This window comes from Pteronotus mesoamericanus, unplaced genomic scaffold, assembly GCF_021234165.1.
Source record: "Pteronotus mesoamericanus isolate MK-2021 breed Mesoamerican mustached bat unplaced genomic scaffold, CSHL_Meso_final scaffold_85, whole genome shotgun sequence".
NCBI classification, from domain to species: Eukaryota; Metazoa; Chordata; class Mammalia; order Chiroptera; family Mormoopidae; genus Pteronotus; species Pteronotus mesoamericanus.
The window spans coordinates 77961676-77987434 of NW_026555329.1; the positions used below are offsets into that span (position 1 = coordinate 77961676).

The following is a 25759-nucleotide window of genomic DNA, read 5'->3' on the forward strand; positions in this document are numbered from 1 at the left end:
GATACATGCTATAACATAACTATATACTTCTTAACTTACATCCATATTTTTAGGAAATGTAAACTATTCAGCAGTAAATGGACATGATATGCAACTTATTCTTAAGTGGTTCAGAAAATAAAAGTGTGTGTGTGTGTGTGTGTGTGTGTGTGTGTGTGTGTGGAGCGGGGAGAGAGAGAGAGAGAGAGAGGGAGAGGGAAAGGGATAAGAAAAGAATGATATGCCCTGGCCGGTGTGGCTTAGTTGGTCAGAGCATCGTCCTGTGGTCCAAAAGTTCACCAGTTCAATTCCCGGTCAGGGCACATGCCTGGGTTGTGGGTTTGGTCCCTGGTTGGGGCATGTGTTTTCTCTTTCACATGGGTGTTTCTCTCTTTTCCCCTCCCTCCCCTTCTCTCTAATATCAATGATCATGTGCTCAGATGAGCATTTAAAAAAAGAAGACTGATAAAGCACAGCACAAAGCAATTCTGGGGAACCTGAATGAAAAAAGAGAGCTTATACAATGCCCCATATGCTAGTCTTGCTATTTTTCTCTAAGTTTGATATTATATCCAAAGAGGAGTTAAAACAAGTATTTTTAAAACTTTCCCTGCAAATGCGATGCTATCAGCACACTATTTTTGTCACTGTGTACACAGGGCATTCTTTGAAAACCAGAAGCATTTGAGTGTACATAAACATATTGTTCTGAAATTAGACATTGAAACCTGTATCAGTATCTGCCATCTTCTCTGTCACATTAACTGGAAGAAGGTGGATGTCCTGAGGAAATGAGAGATTGGATGTGATAAGGCAGGGGAAGGAAAGGAAACCACGGCAGTGACGGCGGGGAGGGGGGGGGGGAGGCAAGAGCAGGCGGGGAGGACGCCTGAATTGACGGGGTGCAGCAGGAGACATGCAAACATCCTACTGCCACGTCTCCACACACAGCGCTCCCTGAGGGCTGGCCTGATCGAAGTGGCGTTAGCCCCTGGTAGCTTCCTTTGTGCCTAGTGTGATATCACACACTCGACAGTACTGCACAAATAAAATAAATTCCAAAGGGTTTTTATTGGGCCGGATTATCAGGCCGAAGGAGGTGAGACAGCATTTGCGGCACGTCCAGGATTGTGCCCTCAGCCACGAGGACCTCCAAGATCCCAAGTCACGCTTGTCAGAGCCAGGTGGACAGTGGAGAGAAATAAGACAGATGAAATGGGCTTTGAACGATTCGATATTTTGAAAACATCTGTAGGAAGAGGCACTAAGGGCTGAGACTGTAGACAATAAATCACAATTAGGTCTTGTTCTGGAAAAAGTCACCAAGATCTACATTGCTGAGGTTTCTCTTGACAAAGGAACATCCCTGGGGAGGGTTTTCAGGCAAATATGATTCACAGATTTTCTGCATTCAGTTATTGTGTTCAGATATCAAAAAGAACATCCCTCCATGAGAAAGAGATTATACTTAGTTACAAGGCTAACTGGGTAACTATTTTTCTGTAACTACATATATATTTTCCTATAACTATGTATAAATATTTTCTAGTTTCCCTACCAGCTCTTGTTTTTGAAACGGTTAACAAGCTCTTATTTAATAATATCACCTACTGAAGGTAGTCATTTATAAATAGCGTAACTTCAGTTTTTGACATTTTTATCAATATGATGATAATTTAAATGTATTGCCTAGTATTCCTCTCTTTTAGATAGACTTTGCTGCACATTATTTATTTCATGTAGCGTGGCATAAACGCCTTTCTCTCAACCTTCACGCATTTGGAATACCAGCGAGAAGCCAATGTTCAGAAAATAGTATCTTGAATATGCCTCTCTGAGAATGAGCCCTTCTTGAGAGCTACACGGGATTTTCATTTACATATCAGAGGATTCCTAAACCTTCAGAAAAAAGGCCGAAGTGCTGACACAGTATGTGGATTCAGATCCTATGAAGGAAACGATATTAAAAGCAATTGAGATTGAGGGTAAAGGTAAAAGTTTGGGACGATTTATAGAAAATTACATTAGATTTGCAGGTATATTTCAGCAGAGAATAGGAAATGTATTTCAATTTCCTCAACAAAGAATGAGTCAAGTCTTCACGAAAAGCAGGACAGAGTCAAATTTTGTTTTAAAGAGCGTATCTAAAATGGGCTATGGGCACAAAGAACATGATCTATCTCCCTGATTACCAGGACTGGAACAAATGTGTGGGCAGAATAAGACCAGTACAGCATTACACATGAACTCCTATAGAGACCGAAGGCGATCAAGTTTTAAAAAGGTATTAAAATCAAATCCTAACCCTAACTCTGACCCTGACACCCACCCAGGCTCCAAACTCAACTCCTACTCACGTCTCCTACTTCAGTCCTAACCCCTCACCCTAGTTTGTAGTTGCCTAGTAACTCTGTCCTTGAACTTGACTCTAACCTCAATTCTCTCATAAAAACCCAGTCATGTAACAAGAAAAAAAAAATCTGTTTAATAATCTTATAATCACACAAATATTAATATACTCTTATTTCTTATTGACCTCACATCAAACGTTACACACAAAACTGAAGTCATTTCTCAAATCACGTTATTGATAAAATAGTTCATTAAATGTAAGTAGAAGCAAATTGCAAGGTAGAGTGTATTATTTCAGAATAGCAATTACCAACAGATTTATCCATATATCAACATGATTAAATTAAGATATATGTTAAGGTTGATAGTATTATAAATGTCCTTCTTTTCTTTTTCATTCACTACATTTCTATTACTTGATCAGTAAGAATTCCAAGAACTGGTGTGTTTTTCCCTGGAAATCAAGAGACTAAAGGCGTAGGAGAGGATGATCAGCTGTTCAGCAAGCCCTTGGCCCGCCCTTGTCACACAGCCGGATTCCCAGCCTCCCTTGCAGTTAGGCACAGGCACGTGACTCTTTGCAGCCCTTGGAATGTGGGGGGCACCCACCACCTACAGGCTGGCCCACCGGTTCGCTCCCTGGCGCCCAGCATCCTCTACTCCTGCCTTTGCCATCCAATGGCCTTGGAGCCCCGAGATGAGAAAGCTGGACTTTCCACCCAAGCCTCTGTCCACCGCCCCGCCCCCGGCTCAGGAGCTCAATCCTGACGCACAATATCTGCTCTGAGACACAACTTCAGAAGCTCCCTCCTCTGCCTCGTCTTGTCTCATCTTCACTCCAGATTGTCTCTTTAGCATACAAATATGCTTTGCTTTCCTTGGACTCTGAAATACTATCTTGATCCCCACCGTGGTTGGCTCTACTCCTTTGTTCTCCTTTGTTGCAAAACTCCTCCAGCAACGTGTTGACCTGCTCTGCTCAGTCCCGTCTGTTCTCAGGCCCTTCCCGTCTGGCTTTCCCTCCCACTCTCGCCCCGGGGCCTGACCTGCCTTCGCAGTGTAAGAGCGTTAAGTACTTCCTTTTCCGCATTTTGCTTTCCTTCTGTTAAGGTTTCTGGGCACCACATTCTTTGGGATTTCCGCCTAGTTAACTTATTGTTCCTTCTCAGTCTCCTCTGCTGATTTTTCCTTAGAGCCAGAATTTTATTTTTTTACTGTTGGAATGCTCCAGAAATCAGTCTCTCTCTCTCTTAAATTCCTTCTCCACTCATTCATGTCCTTGGCGATTTCAGTCTTACGCCTTTAAATACCAGGGTTTCTTTTTTCCCCTCCATCTCATTTGCTTTCAACACCACTATTCACAAAAATTTGGAATAATTATCAATTCCTTTTTAAATTTCATATATCACTACCATCCAGTTGAGGACTTCCTGTTGCTCAGCCTTGGAAGTATTCCCAAAAATCCTACTACTTTTTGCCTCTCTGGTCTGAGATGCCATCTATTTCTTGAATGATTATAAAAACTTTCACAGATCTCTCTATTTCTATCCCTGCACCCCTATGTGCAAACAACCACGTTTAAAAACAAAAACAAAAAAACCCAGAAACAAAAAACCATCAGATCAGACAACTACTCTGCAGCCTGGAGCTCTGCAGTAGTTCATCCTTTTATTCAGGGTAAAAGCCAACGTCCTCATTGTTCCCCAGAAGGACCTGTAAGATCTGATTCCTTGTTACTTCCCTTCTCTCAACTCCCCCTGCCCACCCCCTGCTCATTCCCCGGGACGCGCACACACTCACCCTGGACACTACAGGAATGCCATTGCCTAAGGGTTTTGAACTGGACATTTCGTCTACCCAGGGCGTCCTTTCCTCAGATACTCCCTCGGCTAACTCGCACCCTGCTCATGTATTTGCACAGATGTTACTTTCTCAGCCAGGCCTACCCTATGCGCCCCATGTAATGCTCCCATCTACATACACCCACTGCCAATTACTTGGTAGTCACCCCAGCCTTACTCTGCTCTCTGGACAATTGCACAGCAGTTACGGCATTTTATGGCATTATGTAATTTACATACATGTTATCTTCGCTTGTTTTGTCTGCCTAGAATGTAAACTGTGAGAGCTGGCTGGAGTCTTTGTTTATAACCAGTCCATGCTGAGTGTCTGACTATGATAGGCCTTGATACATGGCAAGCACCAAAATGTTTGTTGAATAATTATTGCGATAGAAAAAAAAAGTCTATGTACAGAAAATTTTATTAATCCAGCCTGTCTATACTATCCAGCCATTCTTGTGTTGAGGTATTGCTATTCTATTATGGCTAATATCTAGATTAGCACATTAATTTTATTTAGAGGACTTCAACTTTATTTTCTGGGTTGATTGTAAATGGAAAAAAAATATTCTTTGTATCTACCCATCTATCCACCTTCTCTCTCTCTCTCTCTCTCTCTCTCTTTCTCTCGACACACATACACACACACCCCCCATGAATAATATTATGGTATATATACCATTTATGTTGTGTGTGTGTATGTATATCAATCATGAGAAGAGGAAAGGATTGTGGTTACTCAGTGAGCCAGTAGAGAGAAAGAGAAGAGAGCCTATGATGAAATCAAGGGAAACATCTAAATTCAGGTGTCCAGTTGAATTTAGATGCCAACATGTAAGAAAAAAATAAAAATGAAACAAAAATATTAGTCAGAAAATATTAAGAAAATCAGCATACAATGGGGAAGGAGGGTCTGAAAGAATATGAGACTTTCAGAGGTGGATTCAGAGCCAGAATTTGAAACAGAATAATGCCCAGAGAAGTCACTATAATACAAGTACATGTTGAGAGTTCATTTATTTAACAAATATTTATCAAGATTATTCTTATTGTATAGAGGATACAATGAACAATGGGGAATAAAAGAGTTATCTCTACTTTCATGGAAATCATGATTATAAATGTGAGATTATAAGACTAAAAATAATTGGGGATGAAGAGACAGGGTGGGGGGAGAGAGAAGGACTAACTTGGGAGAGAGAGGGAAGAGAAAGAAGACATAGTCAAGAAGGTTGCTGCAAAATAGGGAGGTTGTTTTACTTCTTTCTTTTCTTTTCTAGAGGTTAGAAAAAGAATTGAAAATGTTTGTAGACTAAGAGGAGAAGCTTGTGGCAAGGTTGGGGGTGGCAGAGGTTATGTGCTAGAGACAAGGGTATTTCCACTTACAGAGATCCTTTCATGTGCCAGGCTCTGTGCCATACGCTATTTGGATTTAGAAAAGTTTTAGAACAGCTTGTATAGTGCAATAAGCCCATAAACTAGATAGGAGCATATTTACCTGGAAGACATTTGACTTGTAATCATCCTTATGAAACCTGCAGAGAAAAGAAGATGTTCTATTAAAATATATATGTAAATAAGCATATATATTAATCATCTATCTTAGTTTTAAATATATTTCCTAAATAAATACCTAAGGTCATTTAGAGTGCTTGTTTAAACAAATGGAAAATATCTCTTGAAACATAAAATATAATACATTATTAACAGGGTGGTAGTATTGGTCAAATCTGCTGAAGTATATATGCCAGGGCCGCAAGGATAGAATTAGCCCCAGAACAATCAAAACCTCTAAAAGGCAAGAGATTGAATAACCATGAAGTGTATCAGCATGACTTTTTGTGTGTGTTTCTCTTTTTATTTACTACCAGCTCTCACATTTACCATTGCTAGTAAATTGTGGACTGAACACATTTCCCTATTTTTGCATTACGTGGATATCCATTTTAATTTATTTTTCCATTTTTTCTTAATCTTTCATTTTCTTAAATATATCTTAAAATTTAAAAATTTAATATTTACCTTATAATGAGCTGCTTTCTTAAGTGCCCAACAACTTTGTAAAATGGCTTTATTTGATAAAATCAATAGGATGCAGTTAGTAAAAGATATATAGTGTTATACTAGAATATAATTGCTATTAATAATAGTATTCTAATTAGGCCTAAATTCTGACACCTGGAGATTGTGAGTCTCTCTCTAAGCATGAGGTAACCGTGAAAATCACCTCCTAATTTAAAAACTGTAATCAGAAGAGTATGGGCATTTTGAGGTGGTTTTAAAACCTGAACACAGCTAAAATATCCTATGGCCCTGATATTTCTTCTTTATCGAAGTTATCAGGATTGGTTACATTGCTTCACCCGCCTACATGCGATGGCTAAAGAACAAAATTACATCTGAGCAAGTGGAAAGCAAGTGGTTTTATATCATTTACTGGATTGTGGAACTTTGGCGCCTCATGAACATTTAAAAGGTAGATGTACTTAGCAATCCGAATGTAGATACAGAATGATAATGCCTGAGACCTTGGCAAATCAGTTAACCTCCGGGCATTTGATTTTGAACGAAGGGGTTATTATTTGTGGGCAAGTGTGTGACCATTCTAATTAAAAAGCACTTGCTAACCCTTTTAATTATTCATCCTGTAAAGCATCCTCTTGAGGAGAGGGTTGACATGCCTATTTTGTCTGTATATTGGGAAAAAGAAACATAAAATAATTGATATGGGGCAAAGTCCAGGGCAGCGAAAAGACTTTAGAAGCTAGAACTTCTCCACTTACCAATTATCGAGATTACTCATTCATATTAGGGTCATTTATTCTCTTTTAATTAATTTTATAATTTAAGAACTAAGTTTAGATTTTGAGAACATTTGCTATATTAAATAAATCTTTTACTTAAGTCTTAGGTTGTATTCCAAATATCATGTTCAGAGTTGGTAACATTAAAGAAACTATGGATCTGGACCTTTCCTAATATCAGTGAATGTGAAAAGATTAGGTATTTTGGCAACTTTTGCATCGTAGCGTGTTGTCCCTTGAAGAAAAAGCAATGAATCCCTTCTTCTCATGTTTCCTTGTAATGATAGCCCCACAAATGCCCATGGCATCTGGGATTCGTATTTAAAATTAATACCACCCAATGCGACACATTGTTCGCTTATGAATGAGAACTGACATTTATCCATACTATTTGCGTTTTTACCTTGGGGGAAAGGTGTGGTGCTCCTTGGCTGCCTATCAGAGGCTTTGCAGAGAGCCCAGAAAGGTTAAAGCACAGGCTATTTTTATTTTTTATCTGAAGATTTTCTTCAACTTATCTTGACGAGGAATTCAAAATTCTACGAAGCAGGCGCGTGCTTTCGTACGCTTGCGCGGTGCGCAGCCCCGCGTCCCAGCGTGGCCCTGACCGCGTGGCTCTGTGATACAGCAATATAGCAGGGACTCGGGGGAAGGGGGGGCGGGGGGTCTTTCTGGTACCTTCAGGTTACTGAATTGTCTCCACCAGACTCAGAAATAAACCAGTATTACACTCTCTCTTGTGCTTGAGTGAAATTACTGCATGCAGATTTTTACTTAATTGCTCTTTTATTGAATGCATATGGTCTGATACAGCGATCTTAAGTATGGAAATAATTAGCCAACTTTTTAACTGGGGTACTGTTTAATGTACCATTTGTGAAAAAATACTTACTTGACTTCTTGAAAAATCCTTTTTAGATCAGTAGCTATGTGATCGTGTAACATGAACAGCGAACTTGAATTTCAGAGAAAAGCAATGACCTAAAAATTTTGCATGTTGATATCTTTAAACATTTCTTTTAGTAGTAGGCAAAAAAAAAAAATCACTTTTCAGTGATATCACTTTTTCAGTGATATCTGCTCAAAGATATATGTTGCTTAAGAAGATAAAGTGAAAGGAGTTTTATTAAAGTATCAGGTAATTATTTGCTATAGTCCTTTTCTTCCACTATATAAGCATACTAACCAAAACTTTATTTATTCAGAATGGAGGGATAATTATCAACAGCTGATAATTATCCAGGATAAGAGGTATGTCTTTCATGACTCTGTGCTTTAATTAAAATATTAGTTAAATATCCACAAGGTATTTCAACAGTCAACTTATAAAATGAGAAGAGCCTCAATTCAAAAAAACTAATTAACGACAGAATGTGATTCAATAAAAGTCACTGATGGTTCATTAAGAGAAGAATCATCAGACTTGAATGAAAATATATAATACATAAACCCTAATGAGGGAATATATTCTCTGCTTTCCTCCCCTGTTACCAGACATTTACCAACCAAGTGTTTAACCTTGAAACTCAAAGAAGCTTTCCTGAGCGCATACCATTTCTCAAACACTGAACTAGGCAATTTAGGGTTTTTAAAGAGAGTTTGAAGTTATAATGCTCACTAGCATTAGTTGATTAGTGAAGGGGACCTCTAATGCAAGAAATAAGACCCGCCTTAAACAAAATGCCTTTCAGTATTTTATTTCTTCATCCTTTTTTGCTCCATTTGCTAATTATTTAAGGCCGTTGTTGAAATTACAGTGTTTTATTTTCCCTTTTTTTTTTAGATTTTAAATACTCAAGTTTTTTTGGGGGGGGGTGGTTACTATTAGACATTTTAAAATGTTTATTAGCATGGAATGTCATTCTATACGTTTACATTCCTCTTTAGCAATATAGGACCTTAGAATATTTACCAAAGCCCAGGAAAAATGACCAGAAAAGAAAATTACAGATCCTATGTATAATGAATATAGACCCCAAAATAAATTAGAAAATTAAGTCCAACAACATGTATACAGAGATAATACTCAGCCAAACGCTTCATGCAGATTCAATGATATGTAAAGTCTTCTTAACAAATGGTGCTGAGGCAATGATATCCACGTGGGGAAATGAACATTGACCCCCACCTCACATTCTACACAAAAACTAAATAAAAACAGTTTATACACCTAAAAGTAGGGGCACGCATTTTAAAACTTCTAGAAGAATACATAGGAGAAAGTATCCACCATTTTGGAAAGCCAGCAATTTACTAGATGGAATACAATACGTAGCGATAAAAAATATTGATAAAAGTATACTACACAAAAACTAAAACTGTCTATTCTGCACAGGACACTAGTAAGGAAGTGAAAAGACAAACCGTAGCCTGGGAAAACATATTCCCACTGCAGAAGTCTAACAAAGCCGTGTATCCAGATGTACAGTGACCCTTTTCCCTGATAAAGAATCTTTGCACCGTTAATGCTGTACCGCTGTCTGCTTCGCAGAGGACCCAGACTAACACATTGTTCCACTTATATTCCTTATCACTTACATCATTCTGAAAAAATCCACCACTTTATGTTATCATCCTGAGGTACTGTCCTAACATAATAACAAAAAGTTTTACCTACTGAATTTAGTGCTACTTTCCATATAACTTTAGTGTTTTCCCCTGAGAGTTTCTTATCTACTTTTTTAACTTTCTGTACAGATTCAGGCTACTGGGGCTTAAGTGCATGTATAAATGCAAGGAAAGTACGAGCTAAAAGTAAAATCCTTAAGTCAACGAAGACAAAACATTAGATTTTAGATAGTTCTATATGTGCCTTTGTAATTCAATACTATTTTTCATTATTTTCAAAATAATTTACTTTATACAGTATTTTTTAATGCTTTAGTACATGATACAGTGCAGAAGATTTAATATTTTGAAAAGTATACAGGAAAATATGCTTAGTTTAATTTCTATATATAGAAAAGCACATACTAATTTATTAACTATTGACACTCTTTTGTGCCAAATAAGAAAACAACGAACGGCCCTGGCTGGGTAGCTCAGTTGGTTAGAACATCATTGGGATACACCAAGGTTGCGGGTTCAATCCCCAGGCCGGGCACATACAAGAATGAAACAATGAATGCATAAATAAGTGGAACAACAAATCAATGTGTCTGTCTCTCTATCTCTGTCTCTGTGCCTGCCTCTAAAAGTCAAATTAAAAATTTAAAAAAAAGAAAAACAAAACAATTAGCAGTAGTATTAACATCCCCACAAGTGTTTCAAAGTTAAAATAAAATGCTATGTTATTTATTTGCAAGGTAAAGTTAGGCCAATGACTTTGCATATTATTGGGCCTACATAAAATATTTATGGCCGAAGTAGTAAGAGGAGGCCGAGAGCTTAGGTGTGCTTCCCTGTGCAACTGTGCAATGGTTAATTCATACCCTTTATACTAATTTAACTTTTGGAAACATAGTTTATGGAAATTCATGTATGTACATACTTAAAGATATCTTCATAAATGTTCATGAAGCACTATTTGTAATACAGCAGGGTTGGAAACGATTGTCTATCAATAAAAGGTATATGAAGTATATCACAGTATACACATATGATGGAAAATGATGTAGCTGATAAAAATAAGTGAGAAAGAGGTATAGGTACGACAATAGAAACATAATCTTGCTGCAGCCTTGAGTAGGAAAAAATAAGTTGAAATGTCATATGTATTATATGATGTGATTTTTATCAACATAAATTATTTTATCTTTAGATGCATATAAAAATCTGGAAGGATATGTGAAAAATATTCTTAAGCATTAACTAAATATTTTTAGAGAGGACTCTTTTTATAGTAATACATTTATGTATTCAAAAGTTTAAAACCAGTGTGAGTTTCTAATCAATTTTTAAAAAGCCCCATGTAGAAAACAAAGGCTGTTCAGTCCTGACTCAAACTAACTTAAAGGTACATACAGTATGTGCTCTGCGATCATAACTTTAAGTTTCTGTTTTTTCTAAGAGTCTGAAAAAGAACCAGCATTTTTGACCTTGAATTAAAAAGGAGTCATGATTAAAAACAAGCATTTTAACATAGAATGCTATCAAGAATTATAACTTTTCTTTATTATGTACATTAAATTTAATTAAATAGGAACTTTTAAGATTGTAGCATGTGCTCAAATGTTTGGGATAAAAAGAATGCCCCAAACAGCTATATTATTTATTCAGTAAAAAAAAAGACAGACTAGGCAAAGCATAATTTCACACATTAAGCCTTATACATTTTTCTGGTTAAAAACAAGAATAGACGGATTCATTCATTTTAGAGTGGCTTAAAATGGATTATAAAATTTCCCATTGGCACACATCTCTTAGCAAGGCACTTCAGGGGTGATTTCTTGTATATGTGATGAGGTCAGTACCTTTCGGTTGAAGATATTGGAAGGATTTAATGAGATTCCTAGTGCCATTTAATTCTTACTAGTTCTGTTTATTCGTGACACTTTAGAAATAGCTGCTTTAGCTCTGTCATCAAAGTGGGTATAGTTACAGATAAGAAAAGTTACCATATTTGGGGCACAATAAAAAAATAATTACACTGTTAGTCAAAGACTTGAGGAACACTTGCTAAGTATTTTCTTATTTAATGTGCCTTTTTCTGGGTTATCTGTTTCCAAGAGAATCACTTTAAAATTTTATCCCTATTCTTATTATAATGTTTGCAACAAAGTATCTCTTCAATAAGATCGTAGATACGGGCATGATTTTGCTAAAATTAATATAATTTATGATTTAATTAAAATTATCCTATGTCATTGACAGTAATCTAAACAGATTACATGGAGAAGCCATTAAATTTTTAGGATATTTTTCTTCTTAATGTTTCATTGGCATAAATAAGTTTAAACAAATAACACAGAACCATAAGTCTTTTGCTTTGCAACTTAATATATCACGTATTGCTGTTCCCCAAAGAATTTCCTTCCTAATTATGTTTTGTTCTAGACAATATTGAAGTTCATTGACATTCCCATAATACACAACAGATGTCTGTGTGAAAATTGCCTAGAAGAAATGTTGGCTGATGGGGGCATGTTAGCTTATATTAAAAAGTAACCATTAAGGATACATCAATAGAAAAAAAAAAGAGTTAATCATATTAGTACTTATCTCACTTCCCCTTTTGGACAGGTTAAATTACTGTATTCATTTTTTGTACATTGAATTCTTCATTGGGAGATACATCACCTAGCTGTATGAAAACAGGCACCACGAGCAACAAGAGTAACAATATATTCTATTCACCCTTCCAAAAAAGTAAATGTAAAAAACAAAATAATGCGGCCTTCAAATATAATGTCTTTTGTGGCTGTGAAGGAAAGTTTGAAACTTTGAAAACCTATGACAGAATTCAGGCTTTTCCTACACTTCAATGTAAATCAACCCTGACCTTCACGCTTACTATTTTGTTTTCTTGTTGAAGAGATTCTAGAGGGCAGCAGGTTCTATGCGACTTAATTATAACTGTCAGTTGAAAGACCTACACAGACGCTGTCAGTTATTGGGTTTCTTATCAAGCCAGTAATGTGGTACAGCTGTTGTACTAATAATGAAGTTTTAATTAGCTCTCAAAAATAGTGAGAGCTTATTTAAGACCTCTGCATTGAATAGTGCATGCTTAGCTGGAAGGCATGAATGCGCCCAAACTATCCCAGTAACTGTCAAACACATTGTATGCACATTAGGAGATAGTAGCTAAAAGGCTTAACATCTATCTTAGAAAAACTGTATAGATGATGGTTTTAAGAATACTATTCTTTATTATTTTAGCACCTATGATAGACAGGCAAATAGCTCAATGTATCTTTTTATCTGAGTGGTATTGTCAGGGGGAAAACACTTTTTAACCAAAGTGTGAGTTATCTTTATTTCAAATGGGCACATTCTTTATTGATAGCTATTGCAGCGTAACGCTTAGGTTTTACTTATAAATACTTATTGCTTGTTTCCAATATTCTGACCCATGAGAAATTGTGCCAGACTCCTCACTTCTAATCCTTGCGTTGCTCACAGATTCAAACATTTAAGTAACTGTTGATTTCAACTCCCACTGCTGGAGAATTCTTTAGGTCTTTTCTGCGCAGCCCGTGGATTTAGGCCAGGGCTCTCTATTGATGCTGTGCATGATGCGTGGTTTACACTAACCCTCCTGGAAATAACCCCTTTCCACCCCCACGCTCTCCTTCCTACACACGCACAATAAAAATGTTAAGCAGGGGGCAGATTGTGTCGCAGAGAGAGGAGACATTAAAATGAGTTGCTGCTAGAAAAATAATATCTGTGTTACTTGTACTGCCGATTTTTATTTCTTCTCCAATCATCTCTTGTCACCAACCTCTCCTGGCTCTTGCTTGCGTTTTTTCAAAGATCGTGCCGCGTTGTACTGCTCTCCTGCGGGATGTTTGTTGAATGAGTGCATTAATTAGTTCCTCGCGGTGTGTCAGCCCCTTCGGGAGGCTCGGCGGTTGAAGAGGCGCACCGTTCAGAGGCTGCAGGGTGACCCGCTGTGGGCTGGAGGCAGAGCTCCCGAGGGCCTGCATTTTGAATGCGCGTGGGGGCCACGCCATGGGGAAGGGGGCGTGTGTGAAGAACTGTGAACTCCGAGAAGAGCACGCACCGCCTGTGTGGGGGCTACAAGGTGCCTCCTGTGTTTGTATCAGAATGCGCACGCGAGGGCCAGGGCCGAGGCGCAGGTTGCCACCATTGCCTTGGGAAGGGGTAGTGATGGTTTTTTGTTTGATTTGCTTTGTATCAGATTGCGGGAGGCTAGTGGCTTCTCTTCAAACTCAGATCACTCAAAGGGCACACAAGTATGGGGGCGGAGGCTGTAGAATCTCATCTTTTAACATTGCTTTAAAAATATTGTTTACAACTATATGTATATATATTTGTATGTATTGTCTAGGAAAGGTGGCTTATTCTGTGCATCTAGGTTGGTTAGGATTTGGAGGCAACACCAAATTAAATCAGGAGAAAAAAAAATCACTGTAACACATTTCAGGGGACTGAGCGAGAAAGCGGTGGACGAATTGGTGGAGGGTCCCCCCACGGCCCCCGCCCCTCTCTGAGGACTGTTGCTGGTTTTGCTAATAAGGTAAGGGCAGCCCTGAACACACGTTAGGAATGGATGCTCTAAGTGGGAGTTAGGAGTCGGTGATCTTTCTGAAGATTCTGCCGTTTCTCTTTTTAAAACTCTTTGAACGGCGTAACGTCGCCCTTTGAATAAAACCCCAATTCTTCCGTGTCAGAAGGTCCTTCATCAGTCGGGGGCTGCTTGTCCCCCTGGCCTTGGCCCTCCTGCTCCCGCACCTGAGCCTTGGAGCGGCTGCTCAGCGGAGGCGAGGTCCTCCCCTCGCACGGCCTGGGCTCTGGACGGCTTTTCCTGCTGACCTCGGCCGGCCTCCGGCGCTTCACCCGCGTCTGCGCCCTGTTCCAGCGTCACCACCGTGGAGCCGCTGAGGCTGGCCACTTCAAAGTCTCCCTGGTCTCTCCCGAACACCTCGTTCGGTGTTACTTCACTTTGTAACGTTTATCTCGTGGGAACTTGACTCGTTCATTTGTTGAATACCTTTCTTCTGCATCACCAATGACCAGCCAATGGCTGCGCCACCAACGCAGCCTCCTGCCGACGGCACACTGCAGTCCGCCTCATACGACACCCTGCTCCCCAGTTAATTCTAGTCCCTACTGCCAGTACGCCGGTGCCAGCAGAGTGGATGAACTCTACTTTCATCCTTTTCTCTATTTAAAATTTTTGTTTATTTTTAGAGAGAGGGAAGGAGAGGGAAAAAGGGGGAGAAATACCGAAAGGCGAGAGAAACATCTATCTTGCGCATCAATCCGTTGCCTTTCATATGCCCCCAACTGGGGACCTGGCCTGCAACCCAGGTATGTGCTCCGACTGAGAATCGAACCAGCCACCTTTGGTTTGTGGGACAACAGCCAACCCTCTGAGCCACATCAGTCAGGGCTGTTTTCGTCCTTTTCTAAAACATTTAAAACTGTTCTTGATTCTTAAAAATTAGAATTAAGTACAGCATTTTATATAAAATACTGCCAACTGTTATATGGTGATGAACATTTTTCAGGTTAGTTTTCGTATTCTACCCTTAGCAAAGTGTAGAGACAAAATGGTAAATCCATTTTTTATTTTTGTTTTTTATGAATTCGCTTATACTTTGTACCAAGATTATAGTAGTAATAATAAAAATATACAATATTTGTTGAACATCACCTATGTTACAATTCTTATAAGTGTTTTATAGGAATTAGCTCATTTAATTTTCATACATCCTGTGAAAGTAGTACTTCCATTTCCCAGATATGAGGCACAGAGACTTTAAATAACCTACCTGAGTTGGAAACATCCACTCAACAAATAGAGATGGAGTTCGGACACAGGCACCAAATACAGAATTCTCTATCACTGTTATGTTTCCTTCATTGTTATTCCAACCAGGAGGCTTAAAGAATGTTATTTTCTACTGTCTTGAGAATCAGGTGTACAAGTAAAAATATCTTTGTCATCCTTGCTTTTTCTATTCATATAATAGTAGGAGAAAAAGATTTTTGTCATTTTCTTTTTGAAATCTCAGTGTCCACAGAGGGCTTAGAATTTAGTTTATTTTATTTTAATCTGATGCCTGAAAAGATTCAGGGGATGAAATATTATCCTCAGACTCGAAAGGCTTTAATAACTCCAGAAATGTCTTCAGAGATATGTTTGCAGAATCCTGGCCTTAAGTTTGCATAATAAACCAGCAGTATTTGAATGATAGTTCTAAATCTGCTGAAGCTATGAAGTGAGCAAATTTAATTTTCGAGAGATGTTTATAAGAAATTATTTTTATTACTAGCCAAATAATTATTAGAACTGACTAGATTCCAAAGAACCCTTAAAAAAAAATTCCTTCTAGAATTTTCAGCCAAATCTGTCTTTTTTTAACTTCCATACTGTAGACCTACATCATATAAAAATAGTTCTAATTCTATTCACATGATACTACAGCTTAAGTAACTAAATCTATAGAGTATGCAACTTGCTACAGGGAAACCCAGTAAAACACTATTGATTTTGCCAAAACAAGTCTATGTAGGTTTACTTCTCCATGCCTTCTCTATAAAGGCAAGGTATAAAATTTGATGACATCTAATTTTTCTTAAAGATTTATAATTTTGAGATTGATATAAACATGACAATTTCCCCTGCAGGTTAATGTTTTATTGACAGCTATCGTAAAATATAGCTGTTTGTATAAAATCATCTTGACATCATGACTGATTTTCACTGAGGTCTTTATCTCTTGACACATGCTCTTTTGTTGTTGTTGTTTGTTTCTTTTGGGTGAGAAGGAGCTCAGTACCCTGGGTTGGGATGAAAGATCAAATGTACCACTGATTATGTGCAGCTCATTGGGTTACAGTCTTGAGTTACAGACTTTCATTTTTCCTGGTATGATAGAGGCAGACTCATGATCCCAGATACATTCTTGTTCATCCAAGTTTTCATCCTTGCAGCTGTAAAGAAAGAGAAATATTACAATAATGAAAATGCAGGAATATAATTTTTGACAAAGATATATCAGGTTAAGATTAAAGTAAAAAGAATAGGCTTACAGAGGAACACAGTTCTAAATTAGGAGAAAACAAAAAATATGGAACATCTAAGTGGAGCTAAAATCCGCATTGGAGAGAGTAAATTCACATTGGATAGAAATGCTACAGAAATTAAATGAATCATATGAAGTTCTACTTTGTGAGTTCAACAGTAATGCAAAGGTTAATAAAAAAGATTTTAAAATTATGAAATAAAAATAGACACAAAGGACAACACCTTGATATATATCACTGTATAAAAATAGAGCATAAATAGTAATCAAAGATATACTAGAGATATGAATCAATATTTTGGTCTACATTATGGGAGTCAGCATTATGGGCTATGAAGATACAGATGAATAAGATAAAATTTCTTCTTTTCACAAGTTTAAAATCCTGAAAAACTTTCCTTGGGTCAAGGCCGATTTTAGAGTACTCTTATTGAAAACTTTCTGTATTTCAAGGAAAAAAATATGATAATTAATCCCCTACTATCTTTGTGAACTAAAAAATATGTATAATTACATAGAAGCATCCAAGGTGGATGGAAGGCATAATACAAATTCCCGATAATTTTCCAAAAATTAAAAAAGATAATTATAAAAATTCTTCCCATTAGCTCTGGCTTAGTAGCTCTGTTAGAGTGTCCTCCTGTGATATGCCAAAGATGTGGGTTTGATCCTCTATCAGGGCACATACAAGAGCCAACCAGTGAATGCATAAGTGGAACAACAAATATCTCTCTTCTTTCTCTTTCTTTCTCTCAAAGCGATAAATAAAAATTTTAAACTGTCTGCAAATTACTGGCAGATTATAATGAAGAAAAACCTACAGAGTTTTGAGGGGAAACGTTTACTTTTCAGTAATTCCACAACTAGCCAGTTTGTAGTTCTAACTGTGGAAACAACAGAAAGATACTCCATAATTTTTAAAAACCAAGAAAAAATGCATGTCATAAAAATTTACTCAAGCTGACAGGGAGATGCATAAATATTCACACATATGAATGAGCAGATACTACTTAACATTGACTTGAACTAAACATTGAATTTAGATGTATGTTAAATTTAGACAGTTTTTGCAAACTTGGCAAATCATGTATACATTAGATATAAAATGATATCTTTCTGCTATAGAAAGCTACAAACTGATGAGATAATAATATAGAAATGATTTTAAATCTGTAATTCCAGATCACCTTATCCCAGACTCCAAAGTAGGTGTTTGCAATATAGATTTGGGAAGAAAAGAAATAAAAACCTCATTACAGTGTCTAAGGGGTTCAGGGTAGAGTTGGTTTTATTGTTCATACTATTTAGAGACATATGGATCCACATATTATATTTTAAAAAGACTTCATTTTATACTAGTGATTAAAAGCAAGCGAGAGTTTATATATTTTACAAAATGGGAAATGCAATGAGGAACACAAGAGCAGAGATTCATGAACAGAGCATGGATTTTAAATAATTCATGTGCAAATATTGAAAACTTTTCTTCAATGAAAAAGATTGTCAAATGTGTTTAAAATTAAATAATATATTCAAAAATATGTACCTCTGTATATAGTAAACATCAATTAACATGAAAAAGCAACATATCTGAGAAGACGTTCCCAAAATACTCCCATTATAATTAGATAAATTTAATCAGACAAAGCACCAAGAAGAAAGACGGAGTTTTCCGATGTAAGCTCCAGGTGACTGGGCTTTGCGTCTGTGCTACCCACTGTGGAATGTATACCACCTAGAAGAGCGCCTGGCACATAGCAGGCACCCGAACTATTTCTTAAGTGAATGACATTTTTAAAACAAAAAAACACAAAAGGAATAAGTAGGAGAAAGAGGATCATCTTATATCGCAAAAATCAGTATTTATAGGTAATATGTGTTAGTCAAAACTTTATATGCTAAATAGTATATAATATGTACATCAAAAAGATAAAATACATGGAGCTTTTATAGAAATTACTTGTGAAAGAAATTTTTAATGTACCAATATTGATATATAACAAATCAAGTTTATCAGACAGAAAAGTAACATCATTTAAAATATTAAATTAATCTGTCTTCATAGGACATAAAAACCAGAGAATATGTCTTTGTTTTCAACATACCTTGATCATTTATTAAGTCACAAAGAAAAAAAATGACAGATTACACATCAGATATTATACAAGTCATAGATTTGTACCTCAAAAATAAGAATATAGGAATATAGAACTCGATTTTGAAAATGTATAGATAGCCATTACCAGCCCCCTCAAAAAAAACCTTTGTTACTTAAAAATGTATCTCAAATCCATTATTGGAGGAATAAAAACTCAAAAGTTGAACATTCACTGCAAGGAGTATGAAACCTGGAGCTTTAGCTCAAGACTGGATGGATTATGCTTAAAACTTTATTCAGAGTAAATTCTTAGCTTTTGTTTAAAAAAATTGAGCGTTTGCTCACGAATATAAAAACATAGAAAAGTAGGAGGGAAGAAATTCTAAGGGAAAATGAAGAAACATTTATAACCTTTTAAAGACATCTCCCACCGTTGTTGTGGACCTGGCCATAAAGGACAGAAGAACGCGTAAGACATGGGACAGTGGCCTGGAAGAGGGAAATGGCATTTGAGGGAGAGGTGCTACCACGGATCAGAAATAACAAGTAAAAACTGTAAGAATTTAAGTCTTGAAAACCTGGTTTATTTACTCTGATCACTTCGATATAAAGATGACCTTACTAATTTTTAGTGATAAATCTGCCTTGAGAATGATTTAAAACTCAGCTTTTCAAGATGTATGACCCAGGTGATACATCGGGGTCACCAGTCATGAGAGGCAAGGATTCAAATCGATTAAAGTTACGAGAAGGGATTCTATGTTATGTTGGAAGAAATAAGATCGGATCGTGAAAAGGATTTCATAGGTGCAACTAAGAAGTAGTCAAGGGATAAATAATCGATCCCGTGTTTTAATTTAATTCTTACATTTAATCCTTACATCAATTCAGCTGCAAAAGGTTTCACTTAGAAATTTATATCATAAGCAATTCATTCATTTGTGAAGTAATCAGTTTCCTTTAACGTTTTACTTAATTCCAGAAGTTTCTTGAGGCACCGAAGACATATCTGATAGAGGAAACAGTTGACCAGAATTCACCATTTCCGGAGAGCAGATTTGCCAATGACTCGTAGATCAGGCTGATAACGACTGCCTGTAAATAGGGAAGATTACTAGATTATTTCAGGGTCCGTTTAAATTAGCAGAGATGAACAGATGACAAGCCTTGAAGGCAAATAAAACAGTCCCTAGGAAAGCACGTTTTTTTTAATTTTTGCATTTACTCATGCAACACCTCTCTTTTGATTACCTGTTATGTGGCAGGCATGGCACAAAGGAGACAGCACGGAGCAGTCCCCAAGACGGATAAAGATTTTCCCCTGGAGCTTATGTTTAACTGGGTAATATGAATAATAACCTCAACAACAGTAATGCTACATAGATGCATATTTACATATATTTTATAAATATTTACACACCTATTTACAGACTATAACATGGAGAAATATGCAGAGTGATGTAAATGAGGAACAAGAGCCCGGGAGACAAGAGGTTCAAGGGACTATCCCTCAGGAAGGTGAAATCTCATTTCTGTCACAAAAGGTGGAGGGGAGCCACCCCCGCCAAGGGTCGAAGGAAGCAACTTTCAGGCCAGGAAATAGGAGAGGAAGTTTCCAGAGGTGAGAAAGGCTTTAGTGATTTAGGCCTAGAGAGGGTGAGGGCTGGAAGTGCAGGCACCAGTGGCCAGAAGGGGTCTCATGCGGAAGTGAGAGCACGGAAAGCTTTATTAAGCCATAAATAGGAGGTTGCATTCATTCGGGCATAATCGGAAAATCATTGGAGAATTGTAACCAGGGGAGTGACATCTGATTTATGTTGTTAAAAGAGCACTCTGGCTGCGGTTGCTGAGATGGAGTCAGAAAGAGCCGAGGGGAGTGAAGCAGGGGAAGCAACCCAAAATCCACTCATTCAGGCAGCGCACATTTATTGTGTGCCTATCACACGCACGGTGGTATTTACATTTTGGATTACATCATGATATGGCAATAGATTTATAAAGGTCAGTCAGAAAACTGACAACGCAAACACTTTGGAGATCATTCATTCCGTCCCTGTCCTACTGTGTGTATATCATTGAACCAGAAAAAAAAAAAAATGTTCCTTTTCATGCACAGTATTTATTTGCAACTCGCATGGAGGGGAGAGGAAGTCTGAGGAGCAATGGAAGAGTGAAGAAATGCTGTGTATTGTCTGTGCGGTGCTGTCGAAGCACCTTACCTTCCAGGGCGTCTGTAAGCCTCACAGTCCTGTCCTGGGAACTCGGTGAGGCCTTTCAGTTCCCTCGCTGTTGTTGAGCACCGCTGTGGACGGACCCTCTCTGGGTGTAGACAACGCGGCGTTCCTCGAGGTGGGCTCAGGCCCCCACTCACGGGGTTTACACTCAGGCGATGGATGCAGACATCGCTCCAGCCACAGGACTGATGGGGTCTGTTTGCCCGCATGCACCAAAGCCCAACAAGACACGAAAAGGAGTGTTTGCAGCAAAGAAAGTAGGGGCTTATTACTCGAGGAGATGGCTCCGTGCCCAGAGTCGCAAGGAAGCCAGTGCTCAGAGACCTGGCTCCCCACGGCTTCCACGGCATGGGGTATATGGGGAAAAAAAATCATTAAACATGGCAGCTAAAGGAGAGAGGGCTGTGGTCAGGGTTGTGGTCTCTAATGACTGGTCAGTGCTGGGGCAGGGGACATTGATCTTTGCATCCGGTCTAGATGTCGCTCTACCTGGTCCATTGCGCTTGCCGGGGTCTGGAGCTGGAGCACGGCTGAGGCTAAGATGTTGACTCTAGTTTGATTGGGAACTCTGGCTCTGAGGTCAATAGCCTGAGGCTTTGTTCCTGCATTTGTTTAATGTCGATCCAGGGCCTCAGTGCCCTGGGGACTTAATGGTTAAGGGAGCAGACCGGCAGGAGAGAGGGAGGTGGGTGGGTCTGGGTGCTGGGTGAGGCCAGTTTGAGTCAAAGGGAAAACAAAAGGTCAGATTAAAGAAAATACGGTTTCTGCAGGCTTGCACACAGTAGGGACAGGGGACTCTGGGGCCCCCTAGAGCCTAAGTGGAGTGCCACTTAGGACCTCCAGGAGAAAGCTACACCTGAGAGCTAACAGATGATGAGCAGAATCGGTGACCCACGCGAGAGACAGAGGGAAGCACAGAGCAAAGTACTTTGGACATGACAAGGTGCTCCTCAAAATAGAAAATGTGATAATTATGAGCATTCTAAAAACTTGTAAGCCAGATTAAGATTTCTTTGCCTAGTTTCCTTGACACGTTTTACAGCTCTGATGTCAACTAGCCCCTTTCCACGGAGAGCCGCTGGGGGTGTAGCCACTGCATTCGATAAGCTCAGAGGAACATTTATGATCAATGGCCCGGTGAGGGTTTTTTCTGTCTATTTAACGTCACACTCACAGACTCCAGAAAGCTGTTTTACATGGAAACATTTGTACAAAAATCATTAAATTAGTTATGTTAACTGCACTGTATTTAGTATAGTTAGGTGCTGAGTGGTTTTGTGATGATTAGGAAAAAGAAGACTTTTAAAGGGAGCCGAATAATGTAAATAAAATGTAAGTATATTTTCATTCCGAAATGCTTCCTGACACCTTTGCCAGTTTGCACGTGCTTCCTTCCAACAAAAGTCTTCCCTTTCTGTCCGATAGAGTTTTCCTTTCTTTCTTTGTTTAAGAAGAAATGTTTAAAAAAAAAAAAAAACAATTCTTACGTGAACAGCAAGGAGCAAGAACAAAAGGAAGCAGTAGTTTAACGTGAGTGAGTGCAAGGGGGTCCCGGCATTGACGTCCGTGTGGGCGGTCTAAACGTGGGGCGTCGCCGGCAGTTCAAAACTGGGACGGATCTGCCAGACAAGCCCTTCTAGAGCTCACGTAAAAGTGCACACAGGCTGCCACCGTTTGCTTCTAGCTCCTTCCTCTACCTTCCTCTAAACAAAACAAGAGCAGTAAGTGATGAGCGGAGACGACATAAATGGATAACTTTAATTATTTAAGATTTTAATCTTACGTGGAAGGTTGCAGCAATTATTCTTATTGCCTTTAGAACTTCTTTTGCAAGGAAAGCGATATAGTTGCATAGGGACATAAAAGGTATAAGAGATAACATTTGTCATTTTTAATTACCATATTCTCTTAGGCCGTGCTTTATTAGTATTTTGACAACTGACCTATCACTGAAGAGAGTTTTTCCAACTTAAATTGTGCACTAAGCATTTTAGTGACACTTGTGCTAATTTGCTCAAGATAGAAATTGTCATACTTTATTATGCTATTTTTTTTTTACTCTGTGTGTGTACATGTTTTCTTTACATTTCCTAGGTTTCAAGAATATATCCACTCAGGTATGAATTACTCTATGACAAGTTTTTGTAAACAACCCACTTTTCTTGCTGCCTTTACATAAAAATTGGATGGGTTATGTCTTCACGTACCCGTCCACCCTAAAACCTAAGCTGATTTTAGAAGGCAGAATATAAAGTCAGAAGCCAAAAGAGGGTTCGCGCGTCTGCCCCGTAGGACTGCGGCACCACTTTTCCTGGCCTTTCAGAATCACCGTCTCCGTGGTCTTCCCTGGCTCTGTCCACTTCCTTTCCCCTTTTAAGAAATTAAGAAATATTTCTTCCATCTGAATATCAGCCAGCCTCACGTTCAGAGCTGCCAAAATCTGCTCTCCTAATTCTTCTGTTGTCTTGTTGTTGTCGTTTAATTTTTAAAAAGACAAACAAAACTAACTGCAGTACCATCACCATCGTTGGTAGCTCTGTGACTGTTTACACTGGCGTGCTCCTCTCCGCGGTGAGACTTCATCTTTGCCTCGTGGGCACAGGGCAGGGAGACCATGGGAGAATATGGCGAGTGTCCGACCTGTGAACGTTTGTTTTCTAGTTTTTCCCCGATGTTCTAGCAGTTTCTGATTTCTCACTTTTCAAGTGAATTTGTGCCCGAACCTTTTTCTTTTATACAAAACCTACTCGTGATCGACTGTTTCATTCTGAATGGCCTCCTCTTATTAAATGAAGTCTCTGTCCCCACTATCATTTTCTAGTTGAGTCGCAACCATTGAGTCTTGATTATATGTTATCATTTTATGTTTGCATCCCTTTATTAAAATCAGAATACTTTGTTCTGTATCACATAGTCTTAGTAGGGAGACAACAGAGACCATAGCGAGGTTTTCTGAAGGCCTTTCCTGGTACATTATCATATAAATTACTAGGCATGTCTGTATTGATTATACTTTCCTCATCACTCCCCATATCCTTCTTGGTATCTGGTTGTATAATTTTATCTGGGACTTTTACCCTCTCTCTGATTCTAATTTAGATCTGAGTCTTACTGATGAAACTGGCAAGTCTCCAGGCAGACATCTTTCTGGTCCTCATTAGACGCTCTCAGGTGCCCTAGCCAAGCACCCATCACTCTGGGTTTATTCATGGGATAAAAAGCCAAATTACATTAAAGTGCTGCCTGCCAGCCATTTAGTCAGATATTCATACCCACAGCATCCTTTATCTTCCAAACTTCCCTGGAAGCAAAGATGATAAAGCCACCTGTGACCCATGGTTCTTCATATCCAAAAAAGGACATACGGGTGGTAGGGCCCTGATTTTGTCTTCTACCAATGCCTGTTCAGAGGGCATCTTCAGATCTCTAAAGTCTTTTATTTTGCACATCATTTTATTCCAGCCTCTTAAAAATAGTGCGTTAAGCTCTATTTTTAAAATGATCTGGAATCATTGCCCTGGGTTGTCCAATGAGAAGATAGGTGGAGTAGGATGTCCCAAAGCCCCACCGACAGTTTAAGGCAGAAAGGATGCAGAATCCAAGTCAGACGCTCACCTTGATTTCCACTACTGTCTTTTCCACACAGAAATAGATCCTTTTTACTTTTCCTCTCAACGACCGCTTGTGTTGTCTGTCACCCACAGATGTCATGTTTTGAAGTGTTTTCTTACCAAACCTCATTTAATAAGCTATAATTAATTTTCCACCTTTGCTAACCAAGCAGGTATGTTTCGGTCAGAATTTCTGATCCATGCGAGCTAACACAAGTTATTTAAAAGAACTTCAACCCAGCCAAAAGAAATGAATCTCAATATTTACATGAGTTCTCATCTAAGTAAATGGAAACTTTTCTTTTGGTTTTTGAACATTTTGAAAATAGCGACGTGTGGACCTTTCGAAGGAGGAGGGCCGATGGCTGCCGTGGTGCCTAGCGAGCTTCTGGTCCGGCAAGGAGTTTGGTGAATGATGATGGATGAAGGTTCAAAGGCTGGAGAGGCAGCCTCCATAACCAGTTACCCTGCCTGTCTCCTTAGGGTGGTCTTCGAGGGATCTAAATACCACTCCTGTCACCCTGCATTTCTTCCTTCAGGAGTGACTTGCGTGCCTGTGAATGGGAGACCAGGACACTGAGCTCCCATCAACTTACCAAGGGCTGAATTAGAGTAAGAATTCCTGAACTAGGTGTACAAAGCTGTCAAAGGGGACGCCTTCCTTATGTGGGAAGACAGATATTAGCGGGCTCTGCAAAGCCTTTGGAGAAGTTGATATTTTGTCCATCCTTTAAACTTGATTCTTGAAATGTGTGTTGATTATTTATCTAGTGACGATAGTGGCGGTCGTGTACAGAAGCTATGGGAGGGCCACTGGTTGTTAAGCCAGCTATAGCCACGCAATTATAGCCCATCAGTGACCTCATACCCCACACTGAGCAACTCTATGAACCATTTCTTCCAAATGCTTCTACAGTTTACCTGGAAAGGGCACGAAGTAAACAATATTTCCTCTGTCTCCTAAATTTCTAGTGACACACTAACACCTTTGGGACATATCAGTGCTCGGGGCAGTGGTTCCTTAACCCAGGTCAGTCAACAAAAATAAGGACCAAATTGCTTTATACGGGAATCAATACCTTTCAAAACCTGTCTCCATTTATATTTCTAAATTAATCTTCCGTTCCTAATCCATCTTGCACCCTCAGCTTTAGCAATTTTTAACTCTATGGTTGGTTTGT

The 25759-nt window shown here is 38.6% G+C and overlaps 1 protein-coding gene across 1 annotated transcript in view; it reads left to right on the top strand.

Annotated features, from left to right (window-relative positions):
* Nucleotides 1-25759, top strand: part of CNTNAP2 (contactin associated protein 2) — a 1059914-nt gene that overhangs the window by 59900 nt on the left and 974255 nt on the right. The gene's annotated exons all lie outside the window — the stretch shown is intronic.